Source organism: Topomyia yanbarensis, chromosome 1 (genome assembly GCF_030247195.1).
Source record: "Topomyia yanbarensis strain Yona2022 chromosome 1, ASM3024719v1, whole genome shotgun sequence".
In the NCBI taxonomy this organism is placed as follows: domain Eukaryota; kingdom Metazoa; phylum Arthropoda; class Insecta; order Diptera; family Culicidae; genus Topomyia; species Topomyia yanbarensis.
Genome location: NC_080670.1, coordinates 10,014,056 through 10,037,360, shown reverse-complemented (window position 1 = coordinate 10,037,360; position 23,305 = coordinate 10,014,056). Strand labels below are relative to the sequence as shown.

Genomic DNA, 23,305 nt, shown 5'->3' with positions numbered 1-23,305 from the left:
GCGTTTGTCATAAGATAGCACAACAGCGACGAACTGGCGAGACTCTGGAGGAAGTGGAGATGATGACGGCAGAGACCCATCTGCATCATTCTGGCTAAGGACGTGGAATGCTACCGGCGAAGAAATACACGAAATGCAAAGAGACTGGTCAGAGCGGACTCGTGTTAGAAAGGAATGTTGACCCACCGACTCATCCCAAATGTGTCGGCGTGGGTGCATAGGAAGGAAGAAGTGTACTTCCATCTGACACAGTTTTTTCCGGGCATGTATGCTTCTGGAAGTATGTGCCTGTATAGGTTTAGACATGCTTCGTCTCCCCTTTGCCCGGCGTTTGTGAATGTGGAAGTGACACCGGAACACGTGATCTTCGAGTGCCCTAAGTATGGAAGATTTCGAAGGGGTACGTCCGGTGTGGCAGTCGACAATATAGCCGAACAGATGTGCCACGATGAGCATATCTGGGATGCGATCAACAAAACAGCGTCGAGTATACTCTCCGAGCTGCAGAGGAAGTGGCGAAGGGATCAACAAAGCAGCGCCGCAGTTTAGAAGGCCGCCGTGAAATAATAAATAGACTAGATCCACCGCCGGGAACCAGTTGAGTAGTACGCGATGCAGCAGTTTGGGCAATCGGGGCGCCAGCGAACTGGTCGCTAGGCTACACCGGAATCGCCGGACCGACCACGACGCCCTACCGGGTAGCTAGTGACTAGGCTGCATCTGCGGCCGGGGACTAAATCAAATAGACCGCGTGGAACAGCCAGCAGCGGGTCGTTGTGGCGCCAGTGAACCATAAGCCACGCTCCATAAGGAATCGCTGGCAAACCTCGGCACATACTGGCTGACCCGTCGAGAAGGCTAGGTCCATCGCCGGGGACTAGACTGAGTCGATCGGGAAGAAACTGGGAGCTAAATGATGCTAAACAAGCATCGGAATCGTGATAAATCCATCGCCGAGGAATTCATAGTAGGGTGGATTCTAATTGACTGGGACCTAATTGGCTTACGTAACAGACATCGGTACAGAGAGAAATTCAGGCACCGCGGAACTCTCAGTCGGAGTAGGGTAGATAATATTCAATTAGATCTCGATAAAGTTGAGATCCAAATAATATCCAAGTAGATCTCGATAAAGTTGAGAGTTAAATGGCTAAAGGAAGCGGGTATTGATGTCGGGAGAAATTGCTCCATCGCACAGTGGTTTATTTTGCCAAAAACACGCGATTAATTATTTACACAAAAACGGTCAAGTTTAGATCAATAATGTTTTCTGAAAGTTTTACCAGTATTTAAAGACCTTTCTTCTGGTTTAGTACATTGAGTGATTAATCTCCTTAAAAGTGAGATATTTTTCTTATTTTTTCAAAATGTATAGATAATGAGATCATATGTTCTGCAATGTTGTAGAGCTACTTTTTGCGAACAACTTTGCTTAAGAGTCCAAAACTGTATATTCAATACTTGTGAAGTTATAGTGCCTTGTTTGTGGATGACCCCTTAAAATCATTTTTTTTAATATAACTTTTTTGGTATCGTACCTATGAATTTAGAATGTTCTACAAAGTTATTTGCGTCAATGCCACCCGCAACTCTTTAGAAGAACGTTTTGTTCTAGCTCTTCTATCTTCGAAGTTATTTAGCAATTTTTTAAAAAAATAGTGGAGCTGTGTAACATTGATTTTCTTAAAGGCGATTTCCATATCTACTTTTGAATAGGGCTAATAACATATGTAAAAAAACTTTTGTTTTGCTAATTTCTCTTAATTTGTTATACTTTCAACGCAGAAAATTTTGAAATTGAATATACCAAGGGTAAAGATGTTGATTCATGTGTATTTTTCATGAAATTCAACTCGGCAGCGGAATAATGAGCGAAATAAGTTTGTTTACAAAAATCTCATTAGCCCTTTTGAAGAATTAATATTGATTTCGTAGAAGTTGTGCGCTTAGCGGTCCTCTCCAATCTCTCTCTTTTTCTCTCTCTTTCTTTCGCTCTCTCTTGTTCTCTCTCTTTCTCTTTCTCTCTCAATTTCTTTCCTGCACACGCATACGTAAAAAGAGAATCCAGAGAGGAACAGATGAACAATTTCACTTAATGAAAAATGCATACTAAGCAGCGGAAAGCACTTCCTAAACCGTCCATAACAGCACCGGAGACAAAGGTAGACAAATGAAATAAATTGGATTTTGTAGTTTATTTGTTGTACTAATGTTTATAACTATAGCTGGTTGCCCGTTTTTGCCCGTTCAAAAGTTATTGCTATTGGAAATAGCACTATTTTTTTCAAAAATTGCTAAATAACTTCGAAGATAGAAGAGCTAGAACGAAACGTTCTTCTAAAGAGTTGCGGGTGGCATTGACGCAAATAACTTTGTAGAACATTCTAAATTCATAGGTACGATACCAAAAAAGTTATATTAAAAAAATGATTTTAAGGGGTCATCCACAAACAAGGCACTATAACTTCACAAGTATTGAATATACAGTTTTGGACTCTTAAGCAAAGTTGTTCGCAAAAAGTAGCTCTACAACATTGCAGAACATATGATCTCATTATCTATACATTTTGAAAAAATAAGAAAATTACCTCACTTTTAGGAAGATTAATCACTCAATGTACTAAACCAGAAAAAAGGTCTTTAAATACTGATAAAACTTTCAGAAGACATTATTGATCTAAACTTGACCGTTTTTGTGTAAATAATTAATCGCGTGTTTTTGGCAAAATAAACCACTGTGCATCGGGGAACTTTCAGTCGGTGAAGCACGACGAAAGCAGAACGCTGTGGGACTCACGACTAACTTTCATGCCAAACCACTAAAAATAATCCTTACACTTTTTTCACCCTCCTTTACCACGGAACTACGTCAAGGTATTACTTCGTAGGGGGGGGGGGGCTACGAAGTAATACCTTGACGTAGTTCCGTGGTAAAGAAGGGTGAAAAAAGTGTAAGGGTTATTTTTAGTGGTTTGGCATGAAAGTTAGTCGTGAGTCCCACACAGTGCCAATACACTACAGCCAGGTCAAAAATCTTACTATAAAAAGATAGAATATAGAGGATAGAAGATAGAAGATTGACTCTAAAAGATGAAGATTTGTCTCCAAATTTTTACGAGGCTAGTGAAGCTAGGAGCAATTCATACAAAAAAAAATTCACTCACTGACACGAGTTAACTATAGGAAAACTTTTCAATTGAGTTTGAAGGTTTGAAAGCCATACTCTGGAATAATTTAACGAACAATAAATACCGCTGGCACCTTGTATAACTATTCCAGACGAACTCAAACTAAAAATAACCGGCAAGGTATCGGCAATCAACCACTAACCGACACCGCTTGCCACAGTATCAAGTTTCGCATCCGTCATGGTAAAAACGCAAAAATAGAATATCCGAAATAACTTCAGGTCCCGGCCCGGAATCGATGTTTACGTCCACGAGCTCTTAATGAGCATCCATAAATATTTCCACGAACAACCGAATGGCTTCTTCGACCTAGAGAAAGAGCACCGTGATTGCGCCTGTCGGGTGGGCAACCCGAATGGCTCACACACTCTATATACGAAATGCTCGTGCATCGCCCACAGTATACCGACCGGGCGTTCGCGCGCGCTCTCTCTCTCTCTCTCTCTGGTCATACATTCCAACGTCAATGTTGCTCACAGGACACATTCCGACAGTTTTCACCGACGACAGTTAGTCCAGAGGCAATCGTGGACGCGCTAAGGGGGCCAGCTACGACGGGGTTTCCGTTCGGAGAAAAAGGCTAAAACAACTATCTACTAACCACTCCACCACCCCTGTGCCAGTCATTCGTCGCTTCGGCTAGTGTGTTATTTGTTATTGCAAAGGTGAGACCGCAAGTAATGTGAAATCGAGAGTGGGAGTGAGTTGTATTGAATCACCAGACCAGTCGCCGTAGGAACAAGCAGAAAAAGAAACGTGTTTCCGTTCTGGTGTGCAGTCGGGAATCTATCACCACCCTTGAAACGGTGTGTGGGGTACGGGTGGGTGGCTTTTAAACTCTCTCTCTCTTCCTCTCTTCGAGATTCTCTTGCAATCCGTGGCTTTGCCCAGTCCGTCAAGCTGGGTGGTGTAGGCTGCTTTGCTACCCGTCTAGCAACCAGCAGGGAGCAGTGTATGAAAATTTGGTAACATCCGATTCGACGTGAAAATAGGTTCGTAGGAAAAGCAGTGCTGGTGGAAATTGAAAACTGTGAATATGAGATTGTGATAGATGACGAATTGGATAGTTATGTGAGCAAACAAGCAACGGCGAAATCGAACGGTCAATTATAAATTAGTGAAAAATTTGGATATCGACTTAAAATCTGCAAAAAGTTCAGTTTCTTACATCACAGGGCAAGGAACTAGGTGAGATTTTTATCCTCTGTTTCGAAGCTTATTTTGAGTATCGCCGATGTAGATAGAAGGGTGAGATAATCGTGAAAAATGAGAGAAAACGGATGACAAAAAAACGTCAGTTCACTTCAAAATAGAAAATCAATTATTTTTCCTCTAAACCTGGTTGGAAAATGGCCAGTAGGCTTACCAGCTAGAATTGTGCATGTGCGCCTGCATGAGTATGTATGTGTCTGAGTTAGCTTTGCTACAGTTCCAAGGATGTAGGCATGCATGAACAGGAGCCATCGTCACCATGGCGTGAATTAACGTGAAAAACGTGGAAAGCAAAATAAAGAAAAGAAAAAAAAAGGCAAAAGCGACGGCGTGCATGGGGCAATGACGTCCTACTACACACAGTAACGTCATTTGGTCGGATTGTGTACGTTTCGCAATCCTTGAATGAATTTCCCACAACCCACTTAAAGAAACACAAATACTTGGGACACTCTCACGCATACTAACAAGCATCGAGAATCAATGCTGTGATAGAACGAAATCTGTTTTTTTGCTTCTTCTTCGAGTTCCAACACTTTTCCGTGTAGGGCGCTAATCCGATTATCCTAGATCTAAAGTGAAGGACTATGTATGGTGGAAGAGTAAGTGCGTCTATCATTGAAAACAAAATGATTCAAACGGTGTTTACTGTCTATCGAACCGAACAAGGCGTGCGAAAAGTCACGATGAGAAAATTAAATTTCCGTGAGTGATTCCCAAGAAGAGCCTAATCCGAGTTGAATGTGTCAAAATCGTTGGCTGTGAGCATAGCGTGAGAAATGTAAATTTTTTGGTGGAAGTAGGCGTAGAATAATTTCATTTGTTACTCGTTGGCGTTTATTCAGTGAAAAGGCATGTTTTAAGAACTTTCTTTGCGATGCGGAGAGTTTTGGTATATTCAATCAATTTTCCTATAATAATGCAATAGTTGAACATTTTTTTTATATTTTCATTGCAAAATATTGAACATTGAGGGTGTTGCAGTGAATCCTCGGAGTGCCTCGAAAAAAAGTTGTTTTGTGATGTACATCATAACACAAAATCTATCGGAATCCTGTTTACCGGCAGCCTCACTCCTAATTTCTTCGGTCTATTGAGGTGATCGTTGAGTTGCGCTGCTTCAAGATGGTTGCACAGCTGCTTAACCATGATTCCAAAACGGATAAATGCCAGCCGAGTAGCTTTAGATGCCGGCGCATTTTTCACCTTTTCGAGCAACGTTTTTTGTTTCGATTATAGAGGTTTTAACCTTAGCGTTATTCGCCTCTTTTTTAAGCTATGAAAAATCTCTAGAAGCAATCTCTAACGCTATGTGCGGGGTTTAGAATCAAACCCAGATGAACTGCGTTCCAAGCAATCGATTTGCCAATTACGTTATGCCCGCCCCCTTGACAGCAACGTTTTGAGCAGCTTTTGACCTTCGAAACAGATTTCGCAGATCTTTGAAAATGTCCGAAACGGATGAGCCCAGCCGACTCCTGATTATCTCTAGTGTAAACAGTCCTGAAAGCGCGGCATATTTCCCAGGTTTCAAAAACTGTCAAGTGTCTTTAGAGTAGAGCAAAACAAACTTTGACACAACACACCGCTGAATTGTGAAACAAACGTCTGTGAATGACACCGGGTAATTTGGATTCCGTTTTTCATTTCTAAGAGAGCTTCCTAGTTCAGGAAGCTCGCAGGGACCTGGCTGGACAAGGCTATAATGAATTCCACGAACGTATTGAGGCTGGTTGAATAGCTCCTTGTTTTGTAGATGGCCCAGTCCAGTCGCATCGAACCGGGCTGCTTCTCTACGAAATCTTGTATTAGCGGCTAATTTGACAAGTGGCTTTTCTGTCCGGCTGCTTGGAGTTGGTTCACTAGGTTTTAAACCGAGACGCTGAAATGGATGAGAGTTTCCAATGGTTCATCAACGAGCGAATAATTAGCTCTGGTATTCCGTAGAGCTTGGTCTGGCGGTTCAGAGAGTAAGGCGCTGGTCTCATAAACCCTCTCGTCGCATCCTCAAGACCCAGTCAGGAATGGTTCCTAATGCCAGAAGAATCGTAGCCAGGGCCGTCTTAAGACAACTCAGGGGCCCTGGGCACTACTCATCTAAGGGGCCCCTATAATTGAACAGCTTTAAACTGGTGTAGAGTTAGATGATGAAAGGCTACCCTGATTTTTTTTGATTTCTTACAAATTTGAGCCAAGTCCATGTCGAAATTATTAAAAAAAGATGAGTGGGTAATGTCTGTGATGTAACCGGAGTGTCGGGACTACACTTCGGGCTGTTAATTAAAATCTAATGATATTTAATTGATCATCCTACTAGTCATCTTATCACCCGGTACTGATATGCCTGATTTTATCCATTTGGCTTTTGCTAACAAGCACGAAACTAGACAAACTAAAGATGATTGTCCACCGAAACTTCCGCTTCCCATTAATTATATTCTCTCTCGGCGTTGATATGCAGTATCCCAAAAAAGAACCAACCCGACAGATTTGAATAGCTGCTTCAACTGCAATCACAATTCATTCTGTTCAAGATTTGCGACTCGATGCATTCAATTAACGGGAACCAATCACGAATGAGCCTCGGTTGGATATTTTAACAGCGGTTTTTTCGGAGTGTATGTTGCTTTCCAAACATTGGAATTAAAAATACCTCTACTAGTAACACGGACTGACACAAACTAATTGAATCATAATCTACTAACCGTGCTAAGCTCAGAAATATTTTTATCTCGCTATTGTAGAGCCCTTTGAGGAGATGCTCCCTTTGCTATTTGGAGCTCAATAGGCATGATAATAGAAACAAATTTTGTAGCGGACCTACATTTAACATTTTTACTATTCGGTTGAGGCACCATATTGACGACACTGACCGAGATGATCTGGAACTTTTCACTGTTCCCGAGCCGTTTATTCGACTTTCGAGTCTTTTCAGAAAACAGGTTTTTCGTCATAAAAACATGTCATACATACTCCAAAATTAAATACAACATTGCTAAACATATTTTCGACACAAAATGGCTAAGAAATTGATTTGTTCCATTAAATACAACAAAAAATATAGGCGTTCCGAAACGTTTGTTCCGAAATTTTGAAAACAGGCCCCTATATTGAAAGATAAGTCATTAGTCATGACAAAAAATCGTATGGTAATGAAAATATATGGAGAAAGAACGCGATTTCAAATTTTCTTGACTAGGTGTCGTAAATGTCCAAGTACCGACGAAAAATGCAAATCAACTTGCGTCATTTGAGTAAATCCTAAAAAGTTATTACCATTTCTGACCGATCTGACATAACACACTATATGCGATGATGGAAGATCGAACTGAGGTGAGCTGCGTATAATTATGATTATTATAGATAGAAGCAGAGTTAAAAATAGTCGAAGCTCTTTTTTGACGGCTGAAAATGAACCTGACGCGACTCGCGGCGAATAGAATAAATATTCATTCAAATTTCCCTTCTTATTCATTCAGTTGAATATCGTACAATATATTCATTTCACTAATTATCTAGAAAAATGTTTTCAAATGCCGGTAAAGCATATAAAACAACAATCATCATCGCTTACATTGTGCCAGGGCCTACTTTGATGCGTTTGATTCGTTGCTGCACGGTCGCTTCGTGTAATAATCGGAGCCGAATGAAAATTTGCGTTGATGAATGGGCGGTTTGTTCGTTTGACGTTTTCAGCTGCGTCACTGAATATTGAAAATGAATGCGGCTGAATATGATCAATTTTCATTCAATGAATTTGAATATTTTTAACTCTGGTTAGAAGGTGTTGTTTGAGGGTGAAGAGTACCTCCGTTAAGAAGGAGGAATAGTAGAGTGGTGGGAAGGAATGGTGGAGTAGGGCGGCGTTTATAGATGGCCGAATATTGCAGCCTTTGAAATCTAACGATATTATGATACTTTGAGATTCTTTCATGTTCGATGTTCACATTCCTTGCTACAGAAATAGATCCCACGATTCTTTGAAATATTGTCTATTTTACACGTATTGTTGGTGAGGTAGATATTTGTTATCCATCATTCATCCATCGTGAGCGATTTGGGGAGGCGTAAAAAGCGAATACATGTTAACGGACCACTTCAATGTTATCTGTGATAATAGCGCATCTGTATGTTTTCACGTTTTCCTATGCATTGGTAATGTGCATTGCCTCCATTATTCTTTGATACCTAAAATAAAAGTCGGGAAACATTTAGAAACGCTCAGCGAATCAAAATGTTTATCCGTTACGAAGATTTCCTGTCCCAAAAATCTGCATCTCAGTTCAGATCGCCGCAGTATGGCGCTCTCTGACACTGCAGCACTCTGGGTCATTTATCTCCGTAAGTAAATAATAGAACTCACTCAACATACCTTGATCTCTTTATTATAAATATTAGAAGCTTTCCTAATTTATAGTTCCCTGAAAAATAGTGCCGAAACAGAAATTTCCTGTCCGTAAGTTTTGTGTAAAAACATGTTTGTTTACATGTCCATCGGCAACACTATAGCATATCAGAAGGCTTTCGAGCACTACGTGAAAATCATTAGATTGTGGTCAAAATTGGATATGTAATCTTGCGAAACACACATATTGCATCACAGTAAAATGTGAACATGAAATAAGTCTTTGAGAGTAAGTTTTATTTCGGAAAAAGTAATACAGGTAAGCGTTTATCTCATTTCTTTGAAATAAAGCTATGAACATTTGCTAGCATAATTGACCATTCATTATCGATCGTTTGTTACAGTGTGAAAGCTTTTTTGATAAAATCTGAGATATGGCCAGCTAGCCACAGTTTCGCTTGTTTGTTGATACAAATGACTTGACTTGCATTGATGTCAAATTCTAAATCTAGGCCGCAAGTTGAAAAGGGTTTATATTACTTTTGGGGAATCGATGTTTTATTTTTTCACATGCTACTAAGGGCATTGTTGTACATTGTACCTGTAATGTAACTGTATGTTTATTTCGGAGATAAATTTGTATCAGTATAATAATTGCAATGTAATAAGCCGACATCTATCATATTGCACGACACATAACATGTGACTTTTGTAAGTATTCTGTATAACAAAAGATAAACTCAAGTTTACCGGGCACAATCAATCGAAACAAACGAGGTGTATTGTCATGGAAAATTCGGCCACGTTTGACGAATAAAATTAATATATTCGTTTGATATAGACCGCTATTTTCAACTACTTACGAGGATTACCATTTTTTTCGTTCACCTTACGGACTGTGTGCAGGAGCATGGTGTACGATTACGCCCCTTTGCCATATGTTGTACGCAAAAAATCGTCAAAATGTGTCAATTTAGGCGTCAACAAAAACAAAGTAAATCCATCGTTCCCAAGATTCGACGCAAAACGGAACAACGGATGCAAATGTACTGAATTCATGAATTCTTTTTGAATGGACCTCGGACATTTCATTACTGTTTTGAAAGACCAGTTCTATATCTCTGTACTGCCAGGTCAGGCACGTTTTCAATATCGGTAAAGGGTTACAGCAGCGTATGATCGAGAGCTGGTGGATGAGTAAACAATGCGAGGTCTTGTTTGTTATATTATAAATAACTGAACAATTGTTTTTGTAGCTAGTAACCCTTCTAAGACAAAATTTTGAAACAAATCCACGTAATGGTGTGGTTTATAACATTCAGTCATGGTACTAGTCAAGTGAATAGCATGTTCGGTAAGAAACGACCAAGTACCATGCGAACCTCAGAAACACGGAGAAGAGACAGAGGATAGTGATATTGTAGTGCTGCCAAAGGACCAAAGCACCCTCAGTGTTTTCGAGTGGAAGGTATTGTGAAACCTTTAAGGTGGACAGCAGATATAACATAAACCATGAAGACAACGTATGGAACACGAATTGCGACAACTGCTTGAATAACATCCCCGTCGTTCATATAACAACAGCTGATCCAACAGAAGGACAAGAGATGGACAGCGGGCGAAAAAAATCGACAAGATTGCAGGTGATATGTAGAGTCTTCCTTTCCTAGGACGACGTACGGTCATCGACTATGAGGACTAGATACGCAGCAATAGACATCCAATGAGACTTTCGTCGTATATTCATGAACCGATCTGCAAATACTTTCAGTGTCGTGGTGTTTATTTTTGCAATTGTCCTATATATTGAATGTCTGCTTCGAAATCTCTTGAAAGGCGCGGATACAATATAGTTTATAAATGGATTGTGTGGTACGCAGCTCACCTGGGTCCGATTCGAAACCATCGCACGGGTTTTCCTAACCCTGAACAAGGAGTTATGGTTGAAAACTTCTACAATAACAACTCTGTTGAAGCAAAACTAGTTATACCCAAGGACTAATAAACAGCTGTTTTTTTTAAAATTAGCTATACGCTCCACACACAGGGGTAAACGCTGTATTGTATTGACGTGAAAGTTTCCAGCTGGTATCAGTAATGCTTGGCAGATGATTATTGGAAGAAAAGGCAACTTAGTATCTGGAAAGCGTCCTCACAGTCAATTACATTGCAACTGACTTGCATTGAATTCTTCGATTCTCCTATATAATTTTTCTTTAGAAATCAGTTTGAAAACCTACTTCATTTCTCCAATCGTTTTTGAAGAAGCTGAGTGGATTCACACAACACCAGTGGTGATAAAAAGGAATCCATGCTGCAATTCATGTAAGAACCCAATTCGGTTTTTTGTTCAATGCTGAAAAAACTTTAGGCACGCATCTGAGATCAGCTTCATGCAAAATCGACATTATTCGCATGTTATTAATTTGTGTAACAACTAAAGGACCTTTTCAGATGTAACGCTCATTTATTTGTAATGCGTGTCTTGCCATAACCCATCAAAGTAATCAACAGTGTTCCTAAAATACTTTCATCGTCGATATAATTTTTCCGTTGAAGTGGTCCCTTAAGGGAGGCGTCTGGTGTAGTGGGCAAAAAAATCTACTTCTTTTTATCCGTTTAATTGTTAGTATTGCACCTCTTAAATAGTCTTCCGCTATCTCAGTGGCCACGCTGAACTTCTTTAGTTTTAAACAGCCATGTATTCCTTGCGCGTATTTACTATAACACACACATATTTGAATCTATCGGCATCAATTTTCAAAAAACTGACAGCGGTAAAAATTCAGTATAAACAACACACTCTAAACTACTTCTACACAAATGTTCAAAAAAGAATTCCCAATGGGTCATTTTCTATATTTTCTTCATTATTTCGTGATGCAATTTGATGTGGGACACCCTTTAATAGCGTTTTTCTCGTTTTTCAAATTCGCGAACACGATAACTCAAAAACTAATCAACGAATTGACTTGATTTATTTATGCCAATTTACAATATGTGTAGCCTGTCGGTGAACCACAGAAAACTGACTAATTTTTTTTTACCTCTATTCTGAAGAAAAGTGACCCAATTTTACTGCAAAATATGAGGATTTTCGGCTTTCGTGAAGCCATTTTCTGAAACTCGAACTTTTTCTATTTTTTGGTTCATCGAGTAATCTACAAGTCTAAGTTTTACAAATCTTATTAAATTTCCTATGCCAGACAATTTTATCAAGAGTTATCGCGTTCACCGTTCTCAATGAATGTATAAATAGATCTTTATATTATACAAAAGATCCATTGTTGCCTTGCCTTCATAATCGTTAAACAAAATAACTTTCGGTTTGAGCACTTTACACCAGACGCCCCCCTTAAGTAATAACAACAATTCTATTCAACAAATTGGTATTTCGAACTATGCGGCGTTAGTTAAGTGGTCAGTCTGGGCTTCATATGCTGGAGTCGCCTTCCTGGTATCGGTGATAAGCATTAAGTGCGGAGACACCAACGGACAATAAATTTCAATTGGAACAATAAATAGCACTTTCACAATTCGAAACTAAAAATTTTCAATACCCTAATTGTTAGGTCAAGTTTGTTCAAAAATGCTTTCATAACCAAATATCGAAATTACCCGAACTTATAAATATGAGTCATGTCAAACTATTGGAACAGAAAACCCATCGCGTAAACGTCACCGTGACGCATAATATGCCTTTGTGTTCATTATTTGTCCGTAAACTGAGATTCTGGATTTAGTCAAGCAAAAGCCGAAGTTTTAAAATTAAAATTATTTTATTTCGGAAGCACAAGAATATTCTGCTTGTGTTAACCATACTTTGAATTTACACACCCCACAATACTGTTCAATGTTCAAAAAAATATTTTTAAAAAATTTTACGCGCAATATAGATCACCAAATGTCCAAGGTTCCTCAAATATCTTTTTCCTAGACTCCTATAATCAAATTTAGAGTAAACGTAGGGTCGACTTTCAAGTACACTTTCACAAGGGTTTTTTTTAATTTTTTTGGGATATTAGGAACGTTAACCCTAATAAAGACCTAAAACTTGTTTAACTGGGCGTAGTGTAGTAGAAAAATAACATTGTTGGTTATGTACTCACCCGGCCGAGAAAATATCGAGCCTTCGTGAGACCTCAAGAAAGTGAAAAAAATGAATATTTGTCACATCAGCGGTTCGCTTGCCAAATAAGGATTTTTTAACGACTATCGACACATTCTTCCACCTTTTATACAGTTTCCTTGCGAAAATCGTTTGCAATGTGCGATTCCGAGTAGCTGCCGATGTATTGTTATCCACACGCTGAATTAATATAAACAATTTAAGGCGACTATGTTTTGGAATATAGCCTTTAGAAATATTTTATTCTCATCCTAAGTTCGGGGCCCCCAAAATCCCGGGGCCCCTGGCTCTGGCCCAGTGTGCCCATGCGTAAAGACGGTACTGATCGTAGCACTGGCCCTGTAGTGGTCCTGTACACTAATAACCGGATGCGAAATCTGTCGAAACATGTCTTTGGCAACCGCAGTTTTTCCTCAATTGTGAAAAGCAGCTTTCATCTTTCTAGAAAGGTGATAAGGGGAACAGAAACTTACATTTAGGAATCACATTTCGTATGTTGTTTGTAAATCACCGCGAAGTCTGTGCTTCATTTGCCACACGGCTAAATTCTTTACAGACATTTACTGTCTCAAAAGCCGCAGTACGCACCACGCTGGAGTATTGTTCGGTAGTGTGGAACCCGGATTACATGACGAGCAGTGGTCGAACTGATGGAATTCAACGCAAATTTATACAGTATGCTCTTCGACAACTCCCTGGGCGCGATCCTGTTCGTCTTCAAAGCTACGAGAATCCGTGTCCATTCATCCAGCTCGATACCTTTCAATCCGTTCTTCTCAGAGTGCCTATCGACGAACTAATCACACCACTAATGCCGCTATCACGAGACTACATCGCCTCTTCAATCGTGTATCGCATTTGTTCGACTTTCGATTGTCTAGTAGGATTGTCTAGGAGTACACGCTGCTCTGAAAATCTAGCGAAATCGTCTTGGAGCAGCTACGGCTGCTCTTTCAGTGAGCCATTTGTGCGACGTCAGGAGGGTTAAGGAATCGATTCCTGCAGTTTTTTAGGAGTAATTACACACCAAAAAATATGAATTTTATCGTCGACGTTATTCCGAACTTGACACTAACAAACCGCAATTCACTTTTTTATCTTGATTATTAAGGTTTTAACTATTCGCCTCTTTTCGGGTTAGAGATCTTTCGGAAAAAAATCTAACCCTATGTGCAGGATTGGGAATTGAACACAGGTGAACTGCGTACAAGGCAATCGATTTACCAACTATGCTATGGCCGTCCCCCAAAAATTCACGAAATGACGAGATGTCACCGTGTTCCGTTTAATTTTACATGAGATATACTTTATATGCGCAGTGCCATAAAATCACATTTATAAGCATTTAAATCAAACGGTATATGTGGTGTTAAATTAAGCGATTTTCGAAATTAAACGTCATTTCAAAATTTACACGATTTTTTCTAGGTGTGTAGTTTAAGTTTCCAACATTCGGGCTGAGTGTGGCCTGTTGAGGTGTGTGTTAAATAAATAAATAAACAGAAGGTCGCTTTTCGCATCCGTAGAGCATTCGCAAGACACTACAACACACTGGCAGACAGGAGCAAACGGTTTCGTACCAATTCCAGCGCATGTCCCTTCAGGCATCGTTAGAGACGTTCTCATATTTCTGGATTTGAGTATCTGCAGAATGTCGACTTTTCGATGTTAGATATGTATCGGCCAATCTTTTTTTTCCATTGGTAGCCAGCAAAGGCACACTCTATAGCTGCGAAGCGGGTTTTGAAGGACGTTGTGCGGGAGAATAAGGTTGCTCTAGGCGACGTGAATGCTTCGAGAATACCAGTACTTTCAGAATAGCTGAATAATCCTCTGCTGGGTCTTCGGGAATATTTTAACGGTCTGAATCGACGGATTGGTCATTATCGTCAAAATCAGTTTGGTCTCCCTCTGATTTTTCAGTTCTGCCGGATGATTTCTTGTCGCTTTTTGAAGGATTTCGTCCACACCTTCTGTCGCATCCTTTCTAGTGCCTACTCATCCTGTGGTTTACGATCACGTAGGTTCTCCTCATCTTCGGTGAATTTTCGGTTTTCCTCCAATTGGCGTTCTTCTTCTTTTAGCTGCCGATGTTTAATCTCATCCTGTTTCAAGAGCTAATGTTTCCTCGGTAGAAGTTCTTCTTCGACAAGCTGTACTTGAGGAAGCACTTTTTCACGGGTCGGAACCGTAGGAATTTTTGAGAAATACTCATCGGACGGCCCAGGCTTGGCCTCGCAAAGCTTGTAGTCACTGCATTAGATCATCTCTGCATCGAGGGAGTCTTCAAGGTTGCTGGACTGGTTGTTCCGCCATGTGTGTGATGGTGGGGAGTCTTGCATTCTCGTTTGCCTTTACCCAATGAAATCCCTAATGGAATGGGGGGTTCAGTTGCATCAGGTTTTGGCAGCCAACTCGAAATTTGTAGCTTTAGGTTAGAATCAAGATTTATTATTTATTTTATTGAAACTCTGAAATGCGCTTACAGATTTGGTGGCCGCACGAACCAAGTGGAAGAATTGTTCCATACGTGTTGGATCTGATCTGGAGTATATGTGTTTTTACTGTCTACTAAAAGATAGTCCACAATGACTGTTCCGTTTTTTCTGCTTATTCTGGTTGCAGTTGAAAACTGGAAAATCAATCCAGCGACAATCGGTTTTGTCGTGACTAACGACTTACCTTTCAATATAGGGGCCCCTTTTCAAAATTTCGGAAGAAAAATGATGTAAGATTTTGAACGCTTATATCTTTTGTTGTACTGAATGGATTTAATCAATTTCTTCGGCATTTTGTCGAAAATATTTGTACCAATGTTGTATTAAATTTTGGAATATGTAGGATATTCATTATCAACGGAATAATAGTGTTTTGAAAAATCTTTCGAAAACGACTCGGAAAAGTGAAAATTTTCAGCCCATCCCGCACAGAGCCGTCAAAATGGTGCAGCAAATGAACAATAAAATAATGAAAAGTTTATATAAAGGTCCACTACATGTTTGTTCCTATGATTATTCGTATTGGGTTGCTTGACGAGAGCAGTTGGTGGGGGAAAGCCGGGATGTTAATTTTGGTTAAGCCATTAGAAGTCGGACGGAAAGGAAAGGCTCATGCACGCCACGAGAACGAGCGAGAAAGCGATAGTAGTGCATATTAGCGAAAGCGTTACGTACATTTTGAACCTTATTAACTTTTCTTCTACAAAACGGATTGCCAATCTTGTTTCATAAATCGGAAGGAAAACGTTCAATGCTTGCTACCGATGCGTTCTTTGCTATATAAAATTTGTTTAAATAGTTCGAAAACTACTTTAAATGAAATCAACATTAATGATAAAACCTATAAATAGGGGTGTCGCAGCTTTTCTCTAAGCCAGACACCCCTATTGTAAGACGCAGTGCATAACAGACGTGCGTGGTCGTGAGAAGCTGCATCGGACGACCAATCAAATCAGCTACCATCGGAGAGAAGAAGAAAAACGTTGGTGGAGGTGGTGGCGGTGAGAAGTCCAAAAAGCCAAAGGCTAAGAAACGCAGTCACTGAAAAGGCGGTAGTAACTGCCACTAAAAATGCCACCAAAACATCGAAGGCTGCAAAGCGTACTCATTCGGTGTGAGCTGCGAAAGGGGAAAGATCGTATGGATGTACGCAGTAAAAACAATCGTCGGCAAGGTTTGAATTGTTTTAAAAGATTCCCGTCTTGTATCAACATAGTTATCTACAAACCGTCCTTATTAGGACAAAGGCAAAATGGAAAAAGAACTTAATTAGAAAGTTTCTTTTATTAACTAGTATTAAGTTTGCACTTGGTAATTCTGTACTTTTACCAGTGAATCAGAAAATGTTTTTCTTATCTACAAACCCGAAGGTTTTTGCAAATCCTTCCAAAAAAATCAGTGAATGTGGCAACTCTACCACTAAGCGAAAGCTACACCAAAACGAATGATGAAAAGATGGGTTGGTAATGTATATGACATAACAGGGGTGTCGTGACCACACTTCGAAGTTATTTCAAATCTTGCAAAGCATAAATTGACATAATTTCAATGATTGTTCCTTTATGAATGAAATGACAAATTTTCAGGTCAACGCGGCAATAACTTTGCAATTTATAGAACAATTTTATATTTTTAGTTATCATATATTATCTGTCATCTCTTCCAAACAACTTAACCCTCTGCTGCCAACCACGTGGTTTTGCAGGGTTAAGGACAATCATTGTAAAATGTCCAGTACATGATTTTATGTTGTTACCTCCACTAAAACCACTTCAGAACACTCCCACCAGTCATACATGTACATTGTCTGCATGTTGAAATCATTATATGAAATTATTGACCTGTATTCAACGCGGAGAACTCGGTAATAAAATTGTTTTGCTGAATATACTAACGAACGGGATCCCCAGGAAAATTTCGCTGAGCCCGGTGAATCGAACTTAATGCGCAAAATTTAGCCATTTGAAGGAGATACAAGCAGAATTTTAAGAATATGAGCATCGCGGTTATGTCCCGGACATTACCCGCCCCTAGTTTTTCGCTAAGCGTGTTCATTTCTGTACGGAAAAGATTCCGATGGTTGTTTCGAGAGATTTTAACATTGATATTTCAAAGCAAGAAAATTGTTCATTTCATGAATGAATGTCTCAACGAGCTTAGAATCCAGCGCATCCCCTATCAACGCAGACGCCAACAACAAAGGTTCTTTTCAGAACCACCATAATTATTATAAAGAATAACTTGAAACATTCCCACATATTTCATTGAGTATCATTCGATTTGAATTACAAGTCAAACGAGTAGTCACGACACTCCGGTTATGTCCTAGACATTACCCACCCATCTTTTTCTTCTGTTGTAACCCGTCAGGGTAACAATTTAGCACTGGGTGGAAATATACCCTTTCGTGCGTACTCTCTCCGTAGAGTGTATTGTTTACGAAAATTTATGCTCACCGCTGTTTCGATACCGTTCACTTTTTCTTGTAAATTTTTGTATAGTTTCGCGTTTGTGAACGGTTTTGTGCGTACAGATAGGTGTAGAAAATTTTGTTTTATGTTTGTGAATTAGTAGCATAGGGTTTAGCTAGGCTACCGCTCTCCTCTTGCGAAAATACGAGTGCGCTGGTTATGTTGCTCATGGGTGACAGTTATGCAATGAGGCGGATTGTGTTTGTGATAGTCGAGTGCGGAAGGCGGCCATCGAGTTTTTGACCGGCAGATAGTGACGGACCACAGCCACGAACAGACGTTCGAAAAACTTATTTCTTTTTTTCGGGACAGTTTCCCGCCACCGTAATAAAAGTGCAGTGCGCGTGTGCGACGGCAAATTAAAGCCGTCAGTGTATCGGTTTGTGGTCCGGGCATTCGGAAAAGTCCTGGTGTCTGGTCGCCGAAACAGGAAGCTAACTACCAAGGAGCCACTCGCTTCCTCGGCTAAACAAAAAGGACCCAGGTAACACCAGTGCCGTTCTCACTGTGGAGGATTAGCCGAACGAGCCTAGCTCTCCTCCACAGTTAATCGTAAAGGAGAACGAAGCAGGGCGGACAAAGGTTCCACCTGAGGTAGGTTACTGCGGAACCTACCTGGGCCATTCACGGGGAGTGAGTGGACCCGGCGATTATTCGCCCCGTCGCTAGGGAGGTTCCAACAAAAGAGCCTTGCTCACCTCCCTGGCTAATTGCAAAGGACCGCTGCCGGAGCAGCCAACGATACCAGCAGGAGAACTCGGCCGTTGGAGTCCCGGCCGGTCGGAAAAAGCCGTCGCCTTCCCGCCGTCATCAGCAGCAGACTGTAAGGAACGACCAGCAGAGGAGAGTTTCGGGACAATAAACGGTAAAGTTAGAATTTATTTGTTTTTTTCTTTGTTTGTTATTATACGAAAGTCCGAAATTCCGGTAGGAGCACCTAGGCCGCCCTGAAAAGAAGGGTTCGCCGGGCAAACAAGAACCCGAGTAGTGGGCAAACCCCTACTTACACTGTTTAGTGCTAATCAATGATGTCGGAAGGAGTGCGCTGGATAGCGCATCATTGTACGAAAACAGCGCACTACTTCCGACGTGATTCCATTGTTTAGAACCAGAGAAAATGCGATTGTCGTTGGTTGAATTTTCCAGTTTTTAACTGCAACCAGAATACAATTTCTCTGCTGACGTGTCTCGCACGTCAGTGTCACCAGTCGATACTGTGCCGCCTTCAGCCGCGTGACTGCTTTCGGCAGCGTTGCCACGACGAGGGGTCTATCGAAAGTTAAGACGATTAAAAAAATTGAAAAAGTGTATAGAACAGCGCTGTTACGAGGTTTTCACATAATATCGACAATTTAAATTAAAAAAAACGGTATTTATCGGGATAAACCAAATATGTATGTTATGTATTGAAATATAGACCTAATATTAGTTATTTTTGACTATGTAATGGAACATTAATCGAAATTCTGGTCAATTCAGATAAAATTCTGGACCAATATGACTGTTTGAACGAGAGAACTGAGAGACTTTTCTGAAAAAAATTAACCTCTTAATAAGGCATAGACTATACATCCAAAAAAGTCGTTCGTCTTAATGCTTCATATCATTCGTTTCTAATAGTCGTCAATTTGCCAAAAACGACCAACAAAATCGATAAAGTCATATTTATTGGGAGCCCGTTCTAGGATCAGGCCCACACGCCTTATATTTTTTTGTCGAATCTGCTTTTTGCATCTTCTGATAATATCCGAACACCCGAGATCTCAGCAAACTGTATTTTTGCTATCGGTTCTCGGTAAAACGAAGCTTTTAGACTCTGAAAATATTTCACTGTAACCTCATGTGACTTTGCGACTTTACGGAAGTTATCGAGCTGACTTCAGTGTGCAAAAAAATAAAACGAACAACGAACACTCGGTTGAATGGTTCCTACTAAGCCAACGAAACCGCCCGACCTGAACCTGGCTGCTCACGACAAGACAGACGTACCCAAGAGAGGTGTAGCGAATAATTTGTCCTTATCTAAAAGCAAACAGCTGGGGCAATAACGTGGAGAAAACCTCTCACCCCCCACATGCACTCAGTTTCTTTAACCAATTACCCACTTCTTTTTGAATGACTCTAGCAGGCGTTGCTATTCACCATCATCAAGGTGATACCCCCGGTTCTCTGCTACCTAACCTACGTAGTTACAAGGCCAGTGATGATGGAAGGGGTTGCACTTTGCTCTTACGGTTATTCCCTTTAGTGAATGTTGTATGAGCTTTCACCACACCGATAATCAGATTCAGCACTCGTTTGCCTTCTTTTGTCTACGTGCATATAAATATGTAAAAATCTAAACGTTTATAGTGTATAAACCTTTCTATCTATCTATATAAAAGTCAATGTTTGTATGTATATGATTTATGGACGATTCCCCCCCCCCCCCCCCCCGGAAATTTTTAACATCTTCAGAAATTTTAAAATAGTTTCTTTTTTAAATTCATTCTAAGTTCAAAATCATTCCAAACCAGATTCGATTACCAAAACTGATTTTAATTAAATGAAGGTATTACATTTACGTTTTGTACAATGAACATTTCAAAGACGAAATTCTGGACCGCCTCCGAAATTTTTTTTCTGGATCCGCTCCTGTTTAGAACAGCTAGCTAAAACCTCGCATTGAGAATATTGTGTTCTAGATGTATTTTGGCAGATCCGAACTATACGACAGCATTGCGAACAGTCTAATGTCGTATTTGCTTTTATGTACGACTTGTTCTACGTGTTGTTATTACTGTTTATCTGTGGTTTCACATCAGCTGGTGTCAACCTTGCAACAATTATGTTGGCGTATGGAGGTGCACATCCAATTTCTCAACCTTGGTTGTAATTTCTCAAAAGCACTAACAGACGTGTTATTATTAGTATTATCATTAGCAAGGAGCCTTTAGGACCTTGTTTGAATAATTTTCAGTCAATTTTTTACTGCTGGAATTATATTTGCACTTGTTTATTTCAATAAAAAATGTATCTCAAATTCACGTATTTTTGCACGCATAGTTACCGAAACAATGTAATTGTAATGCTAGTAATTCATAATGCATAATCCAGTCTGACGTTCCGTTAAGAAGCAAAACCACTCGAAATTATTCCATTTCTTAAATGAGCGACCGAAAATAAAAGTCGCAAGGAAAACCCGTTTCAAATATAGTAGAATATAAAAACCGGATATAAACTTCAAGCATAAAAATCGGACAGGGACATTCCTTTGTAAGGGTCGGGTAAAAAAAACTTTCAGAAAAAAAACCCTAAAGAAATACATCCGATTCTTACAAAGTAGTTTTTTTTAGCCGACTTTTAATCTTGAACATCAAGATATACGGATGCTCCTACGAACGATTTATGTATTTTTAAACTATTTTTATACTGGAGGTTCACCCTTGCCGAGTTTTACGGGTGAGAACTTTTTAAGCGATTCTTATGCTGAAGGATTTCTGTCCGATTTTTATGCTTGAAGTTTATTTCCGATTTTTATATTCTAATATGTTTGCAACGGGTTTTGCGAAGCATGTTATATCCATGCGACTTTTATGTCAAATGTCACATGAACTTTCAAGTTATTGTTGATGATATACAAAGCCAACTTTGATATGCAATTTAACGAAATGGATCGAATGTGAGGATGCCCTTATCGATTTGTCCAATAAATTCATCCTCGAAGAAACGCAATGATTGCATTCGCCGTAGGCGATTATGATTATAACGAATGAAGGCGCATCATACTTTTTGAACTGACAAATAACCATGCGTTTCCATCCAACTGAAGTATGAATCGGGTATGGCTGGTTGTCGACTAGCAGCAGAAACTTGTCAGCCTCAATCAGATAAACGACCCATTGGACCATGAGAAAGCAGGAAAAAACCTCTAGTAAGCGAAGCAGCATCAGCTCGTTAAATAGTCCCACACTCAACGTCATCGCTGACAGTTATCGGCAAGATGAGTAGTTCGATGAGTTATTTTTCTTACTATTATCATACTCTGCCGACAGAAACGGGACACGTACACGTAGTCGCATGCCAATAATAGTAAGCAAGGAGCTGCCATCCAACCGGTTGACGCTCGAGTTATGCCATCTCCATCCACCATCGATGGTTTGTTCAGGAAAAAAACCCATCAGTCTCGTATTTCCTCCCTGAGGGTATTTGTCTCGAAACGAGGCGAATTAAAATAGGTCATGATTATAATGAATAAAAATGATGAAGATGGAAAGAAAAAATACTCACAATTTAATAGTCGTTTGATGGTTTGCCCGTTTGGTCTTAAATTTATATGTGAATTACATGCGTCATTTGAGAAATGTTTCAAATTCGGAAAATTTATCCTGGAAAATATTGACATGTCGTGACATGACCTACTAATTAATTCAACGACAGGGAAACGATAAAACCAACGATAACAGACAAAATTTATTTAAAAGCCTGTGTAAACTCGAATTGATATGCGATGGAAATCATTATTTCACTTCGTTGATTTCACTACTGCTCACTACATAACTGTTGGCCACGCATAGTTTGACATTTGCGCTTCAGCTGATGCAAAGCATCGCTTGCTATGCTATCTGTGACATGTTTGCTTAGTGAGTTCTACTCGCAGTTTAAATTTGAAACGATTGTTCTGTGAACGCGACCCAAAATGTCTGTTATCTGTGGTTAAACTAAATATTTCTCGAACGTGCTTTGTTCGGTATGTCTACTTATATAGATAATGGATACCAGGATTAGTACCAACAGAATGGTTAATTTCATGTCGTGCTCATACTCACTTATCTTCCCTGTATATGATACTAAATGGAACCTAGAACCCATGGATGAATAATTTTTCCCCGCCAGTCTGGCGTCGCAAGTGGAGCAATGGCGTTCTTTGTCAAGGTAATTAATTATGTAAGCATTCTTTACAATGCAATCAGGGACACAAAAAGGACTAGTGTCATACGATGTCCCTTATTTCTTCATCGCTTTGTTATATTGTTTGAATGGAAACTAGTTTGAATAAGTTTAACAGACGTATTACAAATGGTTGTAAACACGTACAACATCCAATTCGAATGACGTGAGCCACCAAAACAAACGTTTGTAGATGACGCAGCGGTATATGCCAAGCAGTTGGTGCGTACCTGTCAAACTATGGATAGCAATCAGTTGAAAACATGGCAGTAACCAGTGATTTTCATAGCATATCGATTTTAAAGATTACAAAAGCTCATATCTTTGATTTTCCTATGGAAAATTGCTGTTTTGATAAATCACAAAATTCAGCAAACAGTCTACGCATGTGGGCAGATACATAAAATGTCATTTCAGTACGCGGTCGCTCTAGAAATAAGCCGTTGAAGAAACCAAAGCCAAAACCTTGCAAGGATGGCTGGGAAGGGATAAAGTTGGTCGGCATCTCCGGATCGGTTCACGGTTCGATACCA

General features: G+C 39.8%; 1 protein-coding gene across 2 annotated transcripts in view; it reads left to right on the top strand.

Annotated features, from left to right (window-relative positions):
• The first annotated feature begins 3,688 nt into the window (after window positions 1-3,688).
• LOC131676856 (probable sodium/potassium/calcium exchanger CG1090) overlaps window positions 3,689-23,305 on the top strand; it is a 40,662-nt gene continuing 21,045 nt past the window's right edge. The window contains exon 1 of one of the 2 annotated variants that reach the window (XM_058956226.1): window positions 3,689-3,853. The gene's annotated coding sequence lies outside the window, so the exon portion shown is untranslated. Of the gene's footprint in view, window positions 4,377-23,305 lie in introns of both variants that reach the window. The other variant, XM_058956225.1, reaches the window with a different exon arrangement.